Source organism: Lissotriton vulgaris, chromosome 7 (genome assembly GCF_964263255.1).
Source record: "Lissotriton vulgaris chromosome 7, aLisVul1.2, whole genome shotgun sequence".
In the NCBI taxonomy this organism is placed as follows: Eukaryota; Metazoa; Chordata; class Amphibia; order Caudata; family Salamandridae; genus Lissotriton; species Lissotriton vulgaris.
The window spans coordinates 403,953,133-403,967,119 of record NC_141695.1 but is presented as its reverse complement, the minus strand read 5'-3'; the positions used below and the strand labels follow the sequence as shown (position 1 = coordinate 403,967,119).

General features: G+C 46.7%; 1 protein-coding gene across 2 annotated transcripts in view; it reads left to right on the top strand.

Moving 5' to 3' along the window:
• LOC147701744 (beta-2-glycoprotein 1-like) overlaps window positions 1–13,987 on the top strand; it is a 146,058-nt gene that overhangs the window by 96,029 nt on the left and 36,042 nt on the right. The gene's annotated exons all lie outside the window — the stretch shown is intronic.

Sequence of the window (13,987 nt, the reverse complement as noted above, 5' to 3'; positions counted from 1 at the left end):
AGTTCTAAGATTTTATTTCTGCAGCGATACATTGACCATTCTTTGGATTCTGCAGGCTGATGGCCTCTGAACTGTCTACAACCACTAGAACTGATGCGTTTGGCAGCAGCAACGGCTAAGGCAGAGAAGCATCGTCCCACTGCTTTTCAGTAATGCAAAAAAGGGAAAAAGTATTATAATAACACAATGTTATTATCGTTTTATTTTTCAGTGCAAGCCAAGTTAAGGCGGGGATGTCAGAGCAGCGGGAGGAGGAAATATGTGCACTTAATTGCGCATGAGTTTGGCCGACCGTCTTGGGCTGGCCGAACAGTCATACACCATTCGTATGTTCTCCTCCTGGCTGTATTCCACAGAATGGGTGGAGAACATGCACAGGCTCCCACTCCTTGTCTGAGCGCTGAACCAGGCTGCTCAGACCAATCACGATGCTGCTGTTATGCTGGTGACAGCAGTGTTGTGATTGGCTTAGAGGAGCCTGTGTGCTTCCTGCTTCCAGGAGTCAGCTGCTGTGTCCAGGAGTCAGAGACGGCTGCTGTGCAGATGTAAGTGTTATATTTTTCTTTTCACCCCCCTGTCCCGCCACCACCATTCCATCCCAGCCACCACTGTCTTACAGTTAAATTACATCATATAATTGTATGGCTTTTAATGACTTTAACCTCTAAAAAGGAGAGTTTTCTACATAAGCTTAACCAGAACGAGCCTCTGTAGGACAAAGCAATTGGATCTATTATAAAAGGCCTACAAGGTTGGCAAGTAAATTTAAAGAATACTTTGCTTGATAAACATGGTCAGTAATGACAGAGTTTCTGGCTTGGCCTTTAGGTCCAGGGGAGGCATTAGGAGACTCAAGGCAGCAACAACACCTGCATTAACCCCTTCGATACTGGTGACGGAACCATTCCATCATCAGACACGGTTGAGCTGTGCTGATGACGGAATGGTTCCGTCACGACCACACCCATTATTAATATCAACAGCAGCGATGAGGTTAAGTATGTTGATCCCAAAAAGCCTCTGCTAAGACTTACTGGCACATCATGGCAGAAATGTGGCAAACCCCTGAGCTTCAAAGATGGACAATTTATAGATGAACCTCTGTAAGAAACCTACAGCAAGTTACAGATTCACGTCTGCCGTGAAACATGCTCTATATGAACTAACATACAGAGAACAGAAGATTCCCTCATTGTCTCACCCCTAATTTGCTGGTGGGACTGGATGAAGATATTACTCAAGAGTTATAAGAAGGTGCCCCACATTTAGGCCGATTTGCAGTGCATAGAGCTTGGAGCTTTGCTTTAGTGAGTAAAATTACCTAAGGACTTTGGGCCATATTTCGAGTTTGGCTGACAGAGTACTACATTGGATAGGCGATGGAGCATCCTCCCGGTCAAAAGGAAGGTCTGTCCACTTCATTTAGAGTCAGGCGGATCTTAAGCATATCAGCACAATAGGCTACTCTGTCTCCACTTCTGACATACACCTCAATGGCCTGACAGACTAAGGGCTGTTGGAGGTGTTTCCATTTGCCCTCCTGCCCATTTAGAGTGGGCGGACAAATTGGCAAGTGTTCACTGCCCGTCACCGACATGTAAAACCTAGTGGTAAGTGGCAGTGCAAACTGTAAAATGACACCCATGCCATGGGAAAAAACTACAATGGCAAGGTTTTTTTTTCCCTTCATTTTCAGAATCAAAATTCCAGAAACAAAATCCAGCTTCGGGATTTTGTTTTTGAAAATAAAAAAAAACATTGAAAATTTGCCATGAAAGCGGTTCCTGCCTATGCAAGAGATGTCTGTGGAGCCTGTAGACATCTCTAAATTTGGTGGGTGGCTACTTTACTCTGTTGTCCTGATGGAGTAAATTGCATCCGCCAAACTCAAAATGAGGTCCTTAGTTATTTCTGCAATGTTTAAGCTGCACCAGTAGAGAGCCACCATAGTATATCAGATTGAGGAACACACGTTACTGCAGCAGGAAGGAGAAGGCAAATATCAGAGTCCAATGCTTAAAGCAGCATGGTTGTCACCCTCAGTCACTGTCAAAAACCCTTTCAGAGAAACACTGGGCAAGCAGGAGTATCTGGGTCCAACCGTGATGGTTGAGGCCTTTTACTCCTAAAGTTCTGGGGCCTGGTCTACTACAGGCTCTGACCAACTGAGCCAAGTACCCCTTCAGCACCTGACTCTCAGTGGTAGCATGGGTTGAGTAGTCCCAGACCTCTCAGGGAGGAGGTAGGTGTAAAGCAGATATAGATTCACAACTCGAAATGCAACCAGCCACCCCATTAAATTATTTTCACGTTAAATACTTAATTTTATGTAAAAGGAGTATTTATCTGCTACGCAAAGTGCAACACAACACGTTGCAACTAATATACTTAGCCTTCTTGAGGAAAGCCCACTCGTGTTACTAGGTTACCCACTTTTGTGCACATGGCTGATGGTTATTCCCTATTCACGTGTGGCAAGTTCACCAGGACCCAGTGGCTCAACTGTCAATCTTACTCGTACTTGAGGAAGGGCAGTTCAGAGTCCATGGGAACACCTCAACATCCTGACTGTGCTCGGATGGCAGGACCTGTGGTCGAAGTGGCTGCCATCCTCGCTGCTCCTACGATGCGGTAAGACTCTCCTGGGAGCAGGTCTTGGATGCTCCTAGACAGGGGAGTTGAAGCAGTTGCTCTCACTCTCCACGGGTCAAAGCCAGCGGTCTCTTCTCAGCTGCATGTGGATTCAGGGGAACCACACTCTTTCTCTTTCATGGCCTCCTTTCGCCTTAAACTCAGGTAGAGTCGCAGCAGCATGTACAATGTGAGAGCCCTCTCTCTCAACCACAGCCCCACCCGACATATTGGGGTTGTGGCCTACAAAAGATTTGGACAAGTGGCTGTTTTGAATCAAGCACAAACAACCTGCTTAACTTATAGCAACATACAAAATGTAATCTTTTTGAATTTTTACTTGTTTATAACACTATATTTTAGTGCATGGAAATACAAACAATTTTATATACAATATATACATTAATAACGTGAATAACAAAAAAGACATTTACACACTACATACATACTTGGCCATTCAGTCATACACAACACATTCATACAAAATGATCTAAACTAAAAAAACAACAATGGGTCCACGTATCGGTCGTGAATAAATGGAAGCAATCCCTTTGTGATTTCACAATTTTTTAGAGTCTTTGCAGATCGCAATTCAGAAAGAGTATCCACTTCTCTTGCTGATGGTGAAGAGACCGTTGTAACACAAAGAGTATGAGCCAGATACGGGACTAGGGTGGTCGACGCGTTTCGAACCCCTATTAGTGGCAGGGTTCTCCTCAGGACCAAAAAGGGTTCTGTAACAATAACAAAAAACACTACTTAGGGAGGTCTTTTTATAGGAAAAAGAGACGTAACCCCTGAGTGAGACAACAGCCGCACCCTACCTTAACCACTTGGTCAATGATCCAAACGTGAAAAGATAGAATTTCGGGCACAAAGAACCAAAGTATTTCCAACATTGAAGTACACGCGGGGGCTGCAGGAGAGAAAAACAGACAAGCGCGCTACATTTAGTCACAAACACTCTCAGTCGATCACTCTCACTTAACCAGGTATAGGGGGGGTTGTGTTGTTACCTGCTAAAGCGGTGGCTTCTAACTCGCCAAGGGTTCCATAGCTCTCCTTAATCCTGGAGGGGAGGGCTGCTCCGCCGCTGAAATGTAACGGACAAGAAACGTGAGTCTATCGGTACCATGGGGCTGGTCCTCAGACGCCTTTTTTAGGGCGAGGCCAACAGAAACCCCGGGGCCGAACCCGCTTCACCCAACCATGGGAGATGAGAACACGTCAAAAGTTCTACAAGAGTTAAATAAATCACTGATTTTCAACCTATCTGACAGGACTCTCACACCAGCTGAAACATCTATTTTAACCAAAGGGCTCAATTTTGTTCCATCTAGACCCACTGATTTTGTAAAGATGAAATTGGAGACATTGGAATTTTGTCGCAAGATCCGTTTAAAAACATTCTTCCATGAATCAGAAGAAGAACAACAAGAGGAGGCCACAGGTCTTAAAAGAAAATCGACCTTCTGTCCTAAAGGGCCAAAAATTCCCAAGGAAGTCACAACGTTCGAACGTACCGTACTATCTGGAATATCCTCAATTGAAAAAAAGAAAACCTTTGTCAAATATAATCTACCAAAAGCTGAGAAAGATGCTCTATTGACTATAAAAAATGACAACACCATTGTGGTCAAGCAGGCCGACAAAGGCGGAGCTATTGTGATCTGGGACATTACCAAATATAAACAGGAAGTCCACCGACAGTTAAATGACCAAAATTGCTACAGATGCATTGGAAAGGACCCCACCTTAGAGATAAAAAATCACATTTTTGAAGTGATCCAGGGAGGCTTTGACCAAGGATTTGTTGGGCCCAAAGAACTAGCTTTCTTACAAAATAAAAATCCTAGAACCCCAGTGTTCTATGTGCTCCCTAAAATGCACAAAGATGAGGTCAATCCGCCAGGTCGCCCTATAATCTCTGGCTGCGAGTCACTTTTTGAACCGGTAGCAAAATACATCGATTTCTTTTTGAAACCCTTCATTGACACCATCCCAGCCCATTTGCGAGACACCACTGTAAAATGTGAGTCCATACTAGTATCGATGCCCGGATGGCTGGCGCAAGTCGCCTCTTAGTTCCCATTCTGAATAGTTACCAAAATAAAGAGACGGGCGCTGGCAGCCGGAGTCACAAGAACAGGATTTATTACTCATGAGGAGAGCCTGTCATTTCGGACACGAAACACAGTGTCTTTCGGGAGGTGCTCTAACAAGTGAGCTGAAACGTCGTCTTTTATACCTTACAAAACACTTAGCATTACAATCGCGACATTGTAAAAACACGGAAAAGATATCCCCATGATCCACGTGTCAATCCTACCCCACATATGTTCACAATAGGGACCCTTGACCTGCTGATAAGAGGGGAGGGTAATCACGCAGCTGAGTGTTCCGCCAACTTTTAGGATGTGTGCGCCTGATCATAACCCAGGGGGTGGGGTGGCCAGGATCAATAGTGGGTCCTTTGAAGAGGAGTGATTCCATACAATAAGCAGTAAACAGTATCTCCTGGCTTAGGCGATGACCTCAGACATGTGTGGACAGTCAATCGCGGAGGGAGGGTTTACTAACAGAGGGGTTATTCATGACAGGAAAGGAGGTGCTGGTCAGGCGCGGCCGTGACTCCCAAGGACAGGGTCTTGTGGAAGAAAAAGGGTTTATGACTTGCCCGTGTGAGGGAGAAGGGAGGGGGGAGCCAGGGTGTGCACAGGGACAGAGTCGCATAGAGAGAGAGAGATCTTATGACCCGTACATGAGAGAGCGGGGCAGTCAGGTGCAGCTGGGGAGGGCTATGTCAGTTAAGGCGAAGGATGCCTCCTCAAGAGGGAATGGGGGGTTTGCGTGGGTCAAGCAGGAGGGTTGCCTTTCAGGGCAGGGTCGCGCAGAGGGAGAGGGTTTCATAGTCTATGCATGTGAGAGAGGGGGGGGTTCAGATACGCGCAGAAGGGAAGCCGGTGATTCTAATGAGCAGGCAAAAAGGCCAGGGTGCCTAAAGTGGCTGTCATGTACATATGGGTGCGGGTTTTTACTGGCGGAGTGATGCGGTCAATATTTTACGGTATTCATGGTGCTTACAGGGAGAGGAGCGGGAAAATGGAATAATGAACGCTGTTTATGTACATCAATTTCTCAAATTTCCACAGTCGCCCCTTTTTACATTACAGAGTTCATTTTTGTAATTGATGGGGGTACAAGTAAACAGGCGTGGTTGAAGAATTAGCATTTGTCAATACTAACATTGGCATATAATCATGGACAGTTGATGTGATGGGCAGAATGCAGCACATAGGAAATTGCATTTGTCGAGTTCCTAACATTCAAACGCACTACATAGCATAAATGTATCTGACTTAAAAATGTGACCAACGAACATTTTGACCAAGTAGTTGAGGGCGGAATTCAGTTCAATACACAAGATCTCTTCGTCACAGTGTCTTTTTAGCAGTGAGCCATCACTGGTAGGCTCTAGTCCGTATCCTTTCGTTGGCGCTGTTGAGCACCGGCGGTGGAGCTATAGGTCCAGCTCGTATTCAACCTTTCGCGTTGCAAGGTGCGGTCTGTCCTCTGCTGTTAGACCACAGTCCTGTTCCCTAACCAGTCCTTTTAGTGGCGCCTTATGCTCGGCACCTATATTTCCGTGGCAACACCCTATTCCCACCTGAATGCCGTTCTTCCTTTTGGCGTGAAGTCACATGGAAAAGAGGGTGTGTGTGGTTCAAACAGTCGATAGGAGAGAGGGCGGAGTTGGGTCAGAGTTCCTGGGACACACAAAAGGGACCAAGGGAGCAAAGGATAACAAGCAGGCAGGCCCATCAATCGGGCCCAAAGAAGGGGGACGGAGACTCCAGGCACACGTGGGTTAGCAGACGGAGGGCTTCAGGGCAGCCTGTCAAGTTTCATTTTCCACGTTTGAAATTGCTGTCTCGTCCCGTATCTCGTTGCTCTGCAGCTCCACCTTTGGTCGAGGACACATGTGTCTCAAGATCTGCAGCTAGGCTGTACGTCACGTCCGACCCTTCTCCTCCAGTGATCGTGAATCTTTGAATAGGTACAAAACAAGCTTTTAGAGAACTGGTAGACGAAGACATTTATGCATGTGAATTCCTCCCTTAAACCTACGCACTTGGGAGATACGTTCATCGGTCACAGTCAGAGGTCTATTACCAAGCAGTGCATATGTCGGCATTCCTACTGAGTTCATGCCAAGTTTATTCATCGTCCTATTTATAACTCAAGTGGGGATAAATAAGATTCCCATCAACTGTGCATTTCATCATATTCAACATTTCGGAACATTTCCCTTCAAGGCTGGCTAACCTTTTCAAACAGGGCGGGGGCGCTATCATCGAGACTCAGGTAAAACAGTTTTTCTCGATGGACGACAGTTACTCATGGTCATCATCCTTATATCCGGGACAGCAGCTGGGGTCTATCAAATGGAGCGGGGATGCTTCGGGCGCTCGCGCTTGGGTGCAAAAAGGGGGGTGGGGCAATCAGGGCATTGGGGGTCAATCTAGACGTTGGCGTTCGTCTCTGATGAACAAAACAATAAGGTGCCATGGACATACAGTTCCCCTATAAAGGCCAGATTGGGGGACCTTAGTCGTCTTACCTGTCCTTTCCTTCTCAGCCAATTCGAGTTCATTCATTTTGCAGAAAGGAGAGGTAGTAATATGGCGAGATACAATCATTTTAGTTTCGGTCAATTTCGCTGAACACCTTTGCGTTCAATAAGTATCCAATCAGACTGGTGCCAGAGAGGCACGATTTTTACCAAAAAGGAAGAGGAAATAGGGAGACTCTCAGAGAGTGAGAGTCGTCCACAATCTAAACGAGCCATTCGGTACACGTATGACATGTAGAGAGAGAGAGAGAGAGAGAGAGAGAGATAGGGAGAAAAAAAGGGGGGGGAGAGAGATAAAGAAAGAGAGAGACGTGTACAAAAATAGGTCATTTAGTACGTTCACAACACAGAACAGCAGGGGGTCAGGTAACGGAGAGACGCAAGCAAAGGGAGAACATAAACCCCTACAGTACACACACACAAACTCAGACGAAGGAAGACAGTACATGTATTACATATATAAGACATTCACAACAAAACAGAAAACAACAGTTGGCCAACAAAATCTATTTTTTATATCCTACTTATCTTTACTATCCTATTTACCTACGTGCTTAGTTCTTTTTACCTCTCCCTCCTTTTCCCTCTCGCTTGTTATCTCTTCGAGCGTTCTCAATTGCCAATACTTACACCTCGGTTAGTCGATCAGAAATTAACCTGGTCGCGCTATTTACCCATGGTTGGATCTTAAACCATTTTTCAGTTTCTTCCTATGGTGGGAAGTTCTCCAGGCTGAGGCAACGGTAAGTATTGATCGGGAGAACAGTCGGACAGCTTGGCTAGATCTATAAGAGTGTGAGAAGGGGGCAGTACATTTTGAACATCAACAACATTTCTAACTTCCCAGACGGGTGGTGCCTTGGTAACCCTTACCCGTGCACTTTTCTTTGTCCTTTCCCTATCTAGTCAAACGTCTAGTTACATTATCTAACGTGTTATTTCGAGTCAATTTTCGTCATACAGTACCCGTCAAGTCTCTATGTCAGTCCATCCTCCCAGTCGCTATGTTCTAAGGAGGAACAGTCATATTTAAGTCTACGTCTTTTAAAAACTTATCGTCATAAGGACTATGCTCATATTCCCTTCTTCCCTTGTCGTCGGTGGTTCGATCATCGCTCTCCCATACTTCAGCCGATGTTCCGACGTGACCTGCAGAAGGGAGGAGAAAGAAGGGGTGGGGGGGGCAGCATTCAAACCACATCAGCATGCAGTAATCCGAAAATGGTTTTACCTACCACATACTTGACCTATCTCCACATATTGCATTTCTTTACCATCTCGGCGTTTAAGCCCAGAGGGACCAGTAATGTCAGATAGATAATCATTGACGATCTGCGTATCTACATGAGTTACTTGGTCGCGACCCCTTTTGGTTATGTGCAAGGGTGGCGGTCAGGCGGCATTTCTGTGGTGTCGTTTTAAGGGCGTCTAAAACACTTTTCCGGCTGCCTGTGACACGTAATGTAGCTGCTAAATATCGGGTCCTTTTTAACCTTCAGCCTTCATCATACTTTCTCGTTGCTCACAGTAGTAATACATTCAAACCTCATTAATGCAACCGTTACAACTATGCTTTCTTTTTCAAAATACTTTTAATAAAAAAGAGTTGGTGTATAAATACAGGCCTACAACCCAGTGGACCGGCCACGGAGCAGATTGGAACTGTACATAAGAAGAACGAAGTTGGTGGCAGTTCATTGCATAAAGTGCGGCAGTGCAATAAAATCGTATCGAACTTTCCTACAGAGCAAGCATGATGCATGTCAAGAATTCAGTTTTTCAATTAATTCATTAATTCATTATCCAGATGCTCATTCACCGTCTAAATTACACCAATTCATTGTTCCCAATCATAATTAGTACCCACGCTAAATCAGTTCATTGTCCAAACATATGATCAATATCTGTATTGCTTTCTTCTCTAAGCACATAATCACTATCCATCTTATCGACTTTCATTGTCCAAAAATGCATACATATCTCACAGCATCAATATTCGAGCAGTCCGGGTGAACAGGGAGTTCGAAAGTTTCGTTTCGTGTATCGGCGCCGTTTTGGGCGAGGTCAGGCAGGTTCCAGTATAGTCAGAATGTCTCCAATGACTCATGGTTGGACCAGAACCTTCCGTTGGTAGTTCAAAAAGTGTTTCACAATGTGGTAACAGTCTAACAATATGGACCATCAGTCAAAGAGTGGGGAGGGCGGCAACAATTTTCCTACCGGGTCATTCTGGTGTTCCACCGGAACTGAACAAGTCTGTACCTTGGCTGTGTTTTAGCCATTTCCAAACTGAGGCTGGCGCCGGCAGGAGTGCGTCAATGTCGCGGGTCCCAGTGAGGGGGACGGGGGCGCCCATGCAGAGGGGTCGGGGGGCCCCCCGGCTCTCATAGAATCTTCAAAGTTGAGGAGAGAAGGCATGGGGCGTGTGCCCGTCCCGGGCAAAAGACCGCTTTTCGATGTGGACCCTCTTTAAGCAAGAGCGTTGGGGTGTCGCTGGAAGCCTCCACCTGGAGGGAGGTGGGGGAGGCTCGTTCGCGCCGCCTCCCCCTTCCAGCGACCCCGCGCCGATCCTCGGCTCCGCCGCTTCGGTATTGGCCGTGCCGGCTATTGAAGATGGGGGGGGGTGGTCGGTGGCTGAGGCAAGACAGCCCCCCCCCCCTTGACATGTGGCGGGACTACCTGAAACTATCCAGGGGTTGACATGTGGCGGGACTACTTGCAATTGTCCAGGCGTCGACATGTGGCGGGACTACCTGTAAGCGCCGCCGTCCTCGCCTTGGCTTCGGCCTTCTTTGCGGGCCGGATCAGGCGAGAGAGGGAGAGGGGGGGGTGGTTGGTGGCTGAGGCAAGACAGCCCCCCCCGTGGCCTGCAGGGCAGCAGAAGAGGAGAGAAGGAGAGGCCATCACGGTTTTCTGGGCCGTCCGCCCCACAGCCTCCCCTTCCGACCGAGGCCAGGCGAGCCCCGCATGCCTCGAGGCCTCGCCTTCCGGATGGGCGTAACCGCGGACCTGTGGCACTTCGGGAGTTTCCGGAATGGGGGTAGGTACCTATTGATTTGTATCTATTTCATGTGACCGTTATTTGGGCGTGGTGGGCAATGAGGCAGACATGTTTGGAGCAGGAGTAGGCAGCGGAACCTAGCTACCTCGTGGCTGTCTTGCTGTCAAATTTTTCGCCATTTTATATTTCTTATTACGAACTGTTTCTAATGTTTCTTATTTTTAGTGAAGTCAAAAGCTCATCAGGGGGTTACTGACTTAGCCTGATTTCTTTTTATTTTTATTTTTCTTTTCCTTAGCGTGTTTCGAGCTAAAGTTTCTTGTTAACAGGGTACGGTGATCACTTCATATTTTTATGTGTCCTTTTCATTAGGGGTACTCCTGGACGGACCAGACGAGTTACCTCCAATAAATGGTCCGGGGTGGAACTAGATTATCGATCAAAGGGGAACATATATTCCTTCATTAGGGTATCATCCTGGACAGACCAAACGATGTACTTCCACTTACTAGGGTAGCCTCCTGGACGGACCAGGTGGTCTACTTCCACTAAATGGCCCATGAGTGGGGAGCATATGTCCTCCATAAGGGTAGCCTCCTGGACGGACCATGCGAGCTACCCCCCAAATAAACAATCAGTGGGGAGTGGGTAGGACTGACGAATTCACAAAGGGGCATAACCTACCCTTTACTACTTGCAAAGACTAGACAGAATATTTCTATTCCACGTTGTTTGCAAATAGAAAATACCTCAAACGAAACAATTCCTGGAACAACAATGTCCAGGCAACCAATCAATCAGTGGGGAGAAAAACAGGCATGACGGATTACAACGGGGACAAACGTCTGCATTACCTGCCCTTCGCTATCCATAAAGGAAGACAGAATATTTCTATTCGTCTCTGTTTGTAGACAGGGAAGATCTCAAAGAGCAACAATCGATTATTAATCGATTCCAAACAATCAGTGGGGAGAAAAGTAGGCATGACGGATTACAACGGGGACAAAAGTCTGCATTACCTACCCTTCTCTATCTGCAAAGAGGGGCGAACGTTCCTATTCACCGCCGTTTGCAAACAGAGAATGTCTCGTTCTCAAGAAGAGAACCAATATTTCAAGTAGCATCCAAAGCTAAATGAACCAATAACAACAATATCAGTATTCAAATACCGATTCCAATACAATCAATCAGCCAATCAGGTGGATAGAACCACCCTACCAATCAGGTGTAAAAACACCCTACTTAATCTTACCCGGACCGGACCATGCGGATAGTTCTTCGTCTTCCCCTTCCAGCGCCCGATCGTTCTCTTACTCTATGCAGCATTCCTGTGGGATTCCAGTCAGGACAGTAGGTCACTCGAGAGAGGTCCGTTCAGAATCGGTGAAGTTCATTCAATCGGCAGCCGGACGAGGGCCCTCTCAAGGCAGGTATACTCCGATCATTTAGATATTCACCTCATCGTCTGGATCTCTCTTACTGGACCTCATGTCACTGATGGACCCCGCGTTGGGAAGCCAATTGTAAAATGTGAGTCCATACTAGTATCGATGCCCGGATGGCTGGCGCAAGTCGCCTCTTAGTTCCCATTCTGAATAGTTACCAAAATAAAGAGACGGGCGCTGGCAGCCGGAGTCACAAGAACAGGATTTATTACTCATGAGGAGAGCCTGTCATTTCGGACACGAAACACAGTGTCTTTCGGGAGGTGCTCTAACAAGTGAGCTGAAACGTCGTCTTTTATACCTTACAAAACACTTAGCATTACAATCGCGACATTGTAAAAACACGGAAAAGATATCCCCATGATCCACGTGTCAATCCTACCCCACATATGTTCACAATAGGGACCCTTGACCTGCTGATAAGAGGGGAGGGTAATCACGCAGCTGAGTGTTCCGCCAACTTTTAGGATGTGTGCGCCTGATCATAACCCAGGGGGTGGGGTGGCCAGGATCAATAGTGGGTCCTTTGAAGAGGAGTGATTCCATACAATAAGCCGTAAACAGTATCTCCTGGCTTAGGCGATGACCTCAGACATGTGTGGACAGTCAATCGCGGAGGGAGGGTTTACTAACAGAGGGGTTATTCATGACAGGAAAGGAGGTGCTGGTCAGGCGCGGCCGTGACTCCCAAGGACAGGGTCTTGTGGAAGAAAAAGGGTTTATGACTTGCCCGTGTGAGGGAGAAGGGAGGGGGGAGCCAGGGTGTGCACAGGGACAGAGTCGCATAGAGAGAGAGAGATCTTATGACCCGTACATGAGAGAGCGGGGGCAGTCAGGTGCAGCTGGGGAGGGCTATGTCAGTTAAGGCGAAGGATGCCTCCTCAAGAGGGAATGGGGGGTTTGTGTGGGTCAAGCAGGAGGGTTGCCTTTCAGGGCAGGGTCGCGCAGAGGGAGAGGGTTTCATAGTCTATGCATGTGAGAGAGGGGGGGGTTCAGATACGCGCAGAAGGGAAGCCGGTGATTCTAATGAGCAGGCAAAAAGGCCAGGGTGCCTAAAGTGGCTGTCATGTACATATGGGTGCGGGTTTTTACTGGCGGAGTGATGCGGTCAATATTTTACGGTATTCATGGTGCTTACAGGGAGAGGAGTGGGAAAATGGAATAATGAACGCTGTTTATGTACATCAATTTCTCAAATTTCCACACCACTGCTTTTCTGAATCGAATAGCCACTATCAACTTTGACAGCAATAGACAACTTCTAGTCACCCTAGACGTGGTGTCTCTTTACACACAAATCCCGCAAGAACAAGCTCTGGAAACTTTAACAGTTTTCCTGGAAAATCGGGAAAGACCAGTGAGGGTCCCCACGGATTTCATCCTTGACTTGGCCCGCTTTGCATTACAGAAAAATTTCTTCACCTTCGATGCAGAGTTCTTTTACCAAATAAAGGGGGTAGCGATGGGGTGCCCCTTTGCTCCAGAGCTAGCTATAATGTTCATGGGACTGTTCGAAGAAAAATTTATATATAACGACAATCCATACAGTAACTGCATTTCCAACTACATGCGTTACATAGATGATGTGTTCCTTATTTGGACAGGAGGCCATGAAGAACTGAACCAATTCGTGGGTTGGCTTAACTCAAGAACAAGTGACATCAAGTTCTCAGTTACAGCATCCAATGAATCCATCACATTCCTGGACGTGAAAGTCGAACCCCACGAAGAGGGCCTAAGTACCACCTTATTCCGTAAGCCATCTGATAGGAATAAAGCGCTGCACTTCACCAGCAACCACCCACGTAGCTTGAAACAAAACTTACCATATGGACAATTTCTTAGGATCCGTCGAAACTGCTCAGGAAAAGAGGATTATTTCAAACACGCTGGCCACTTAAAAGACCGTCTCATTCAAAGAGGTTATCCTAAAAAACTATTAAAGAACTCCCTCAAACGAGCGTGGTGGACCCACGAGAAACCCTACTTCAAAAGAAAATCAAACCAGACCTGAGGAGGATGGTGTGTGTCACCACTTTCTGTCCAGCAGCAAACCAACACAAAAAACTCATAATGTCCAATTGGCATTTATTGAAAGATCTCCATGAAGATTTCTCTGCACCCCCATTATTTGCGTATAAAAAAGAGAAAAGTGTAGCCAACCACATCGTAAGAGCTGCTCTCCCGACTGTCAAAGCTCCAACACTGAAAAGTCTATTTGGACTACCCCCCACCAAAGGACATCACAAATGCGGGACGTGTACCTGCTGTAATGAA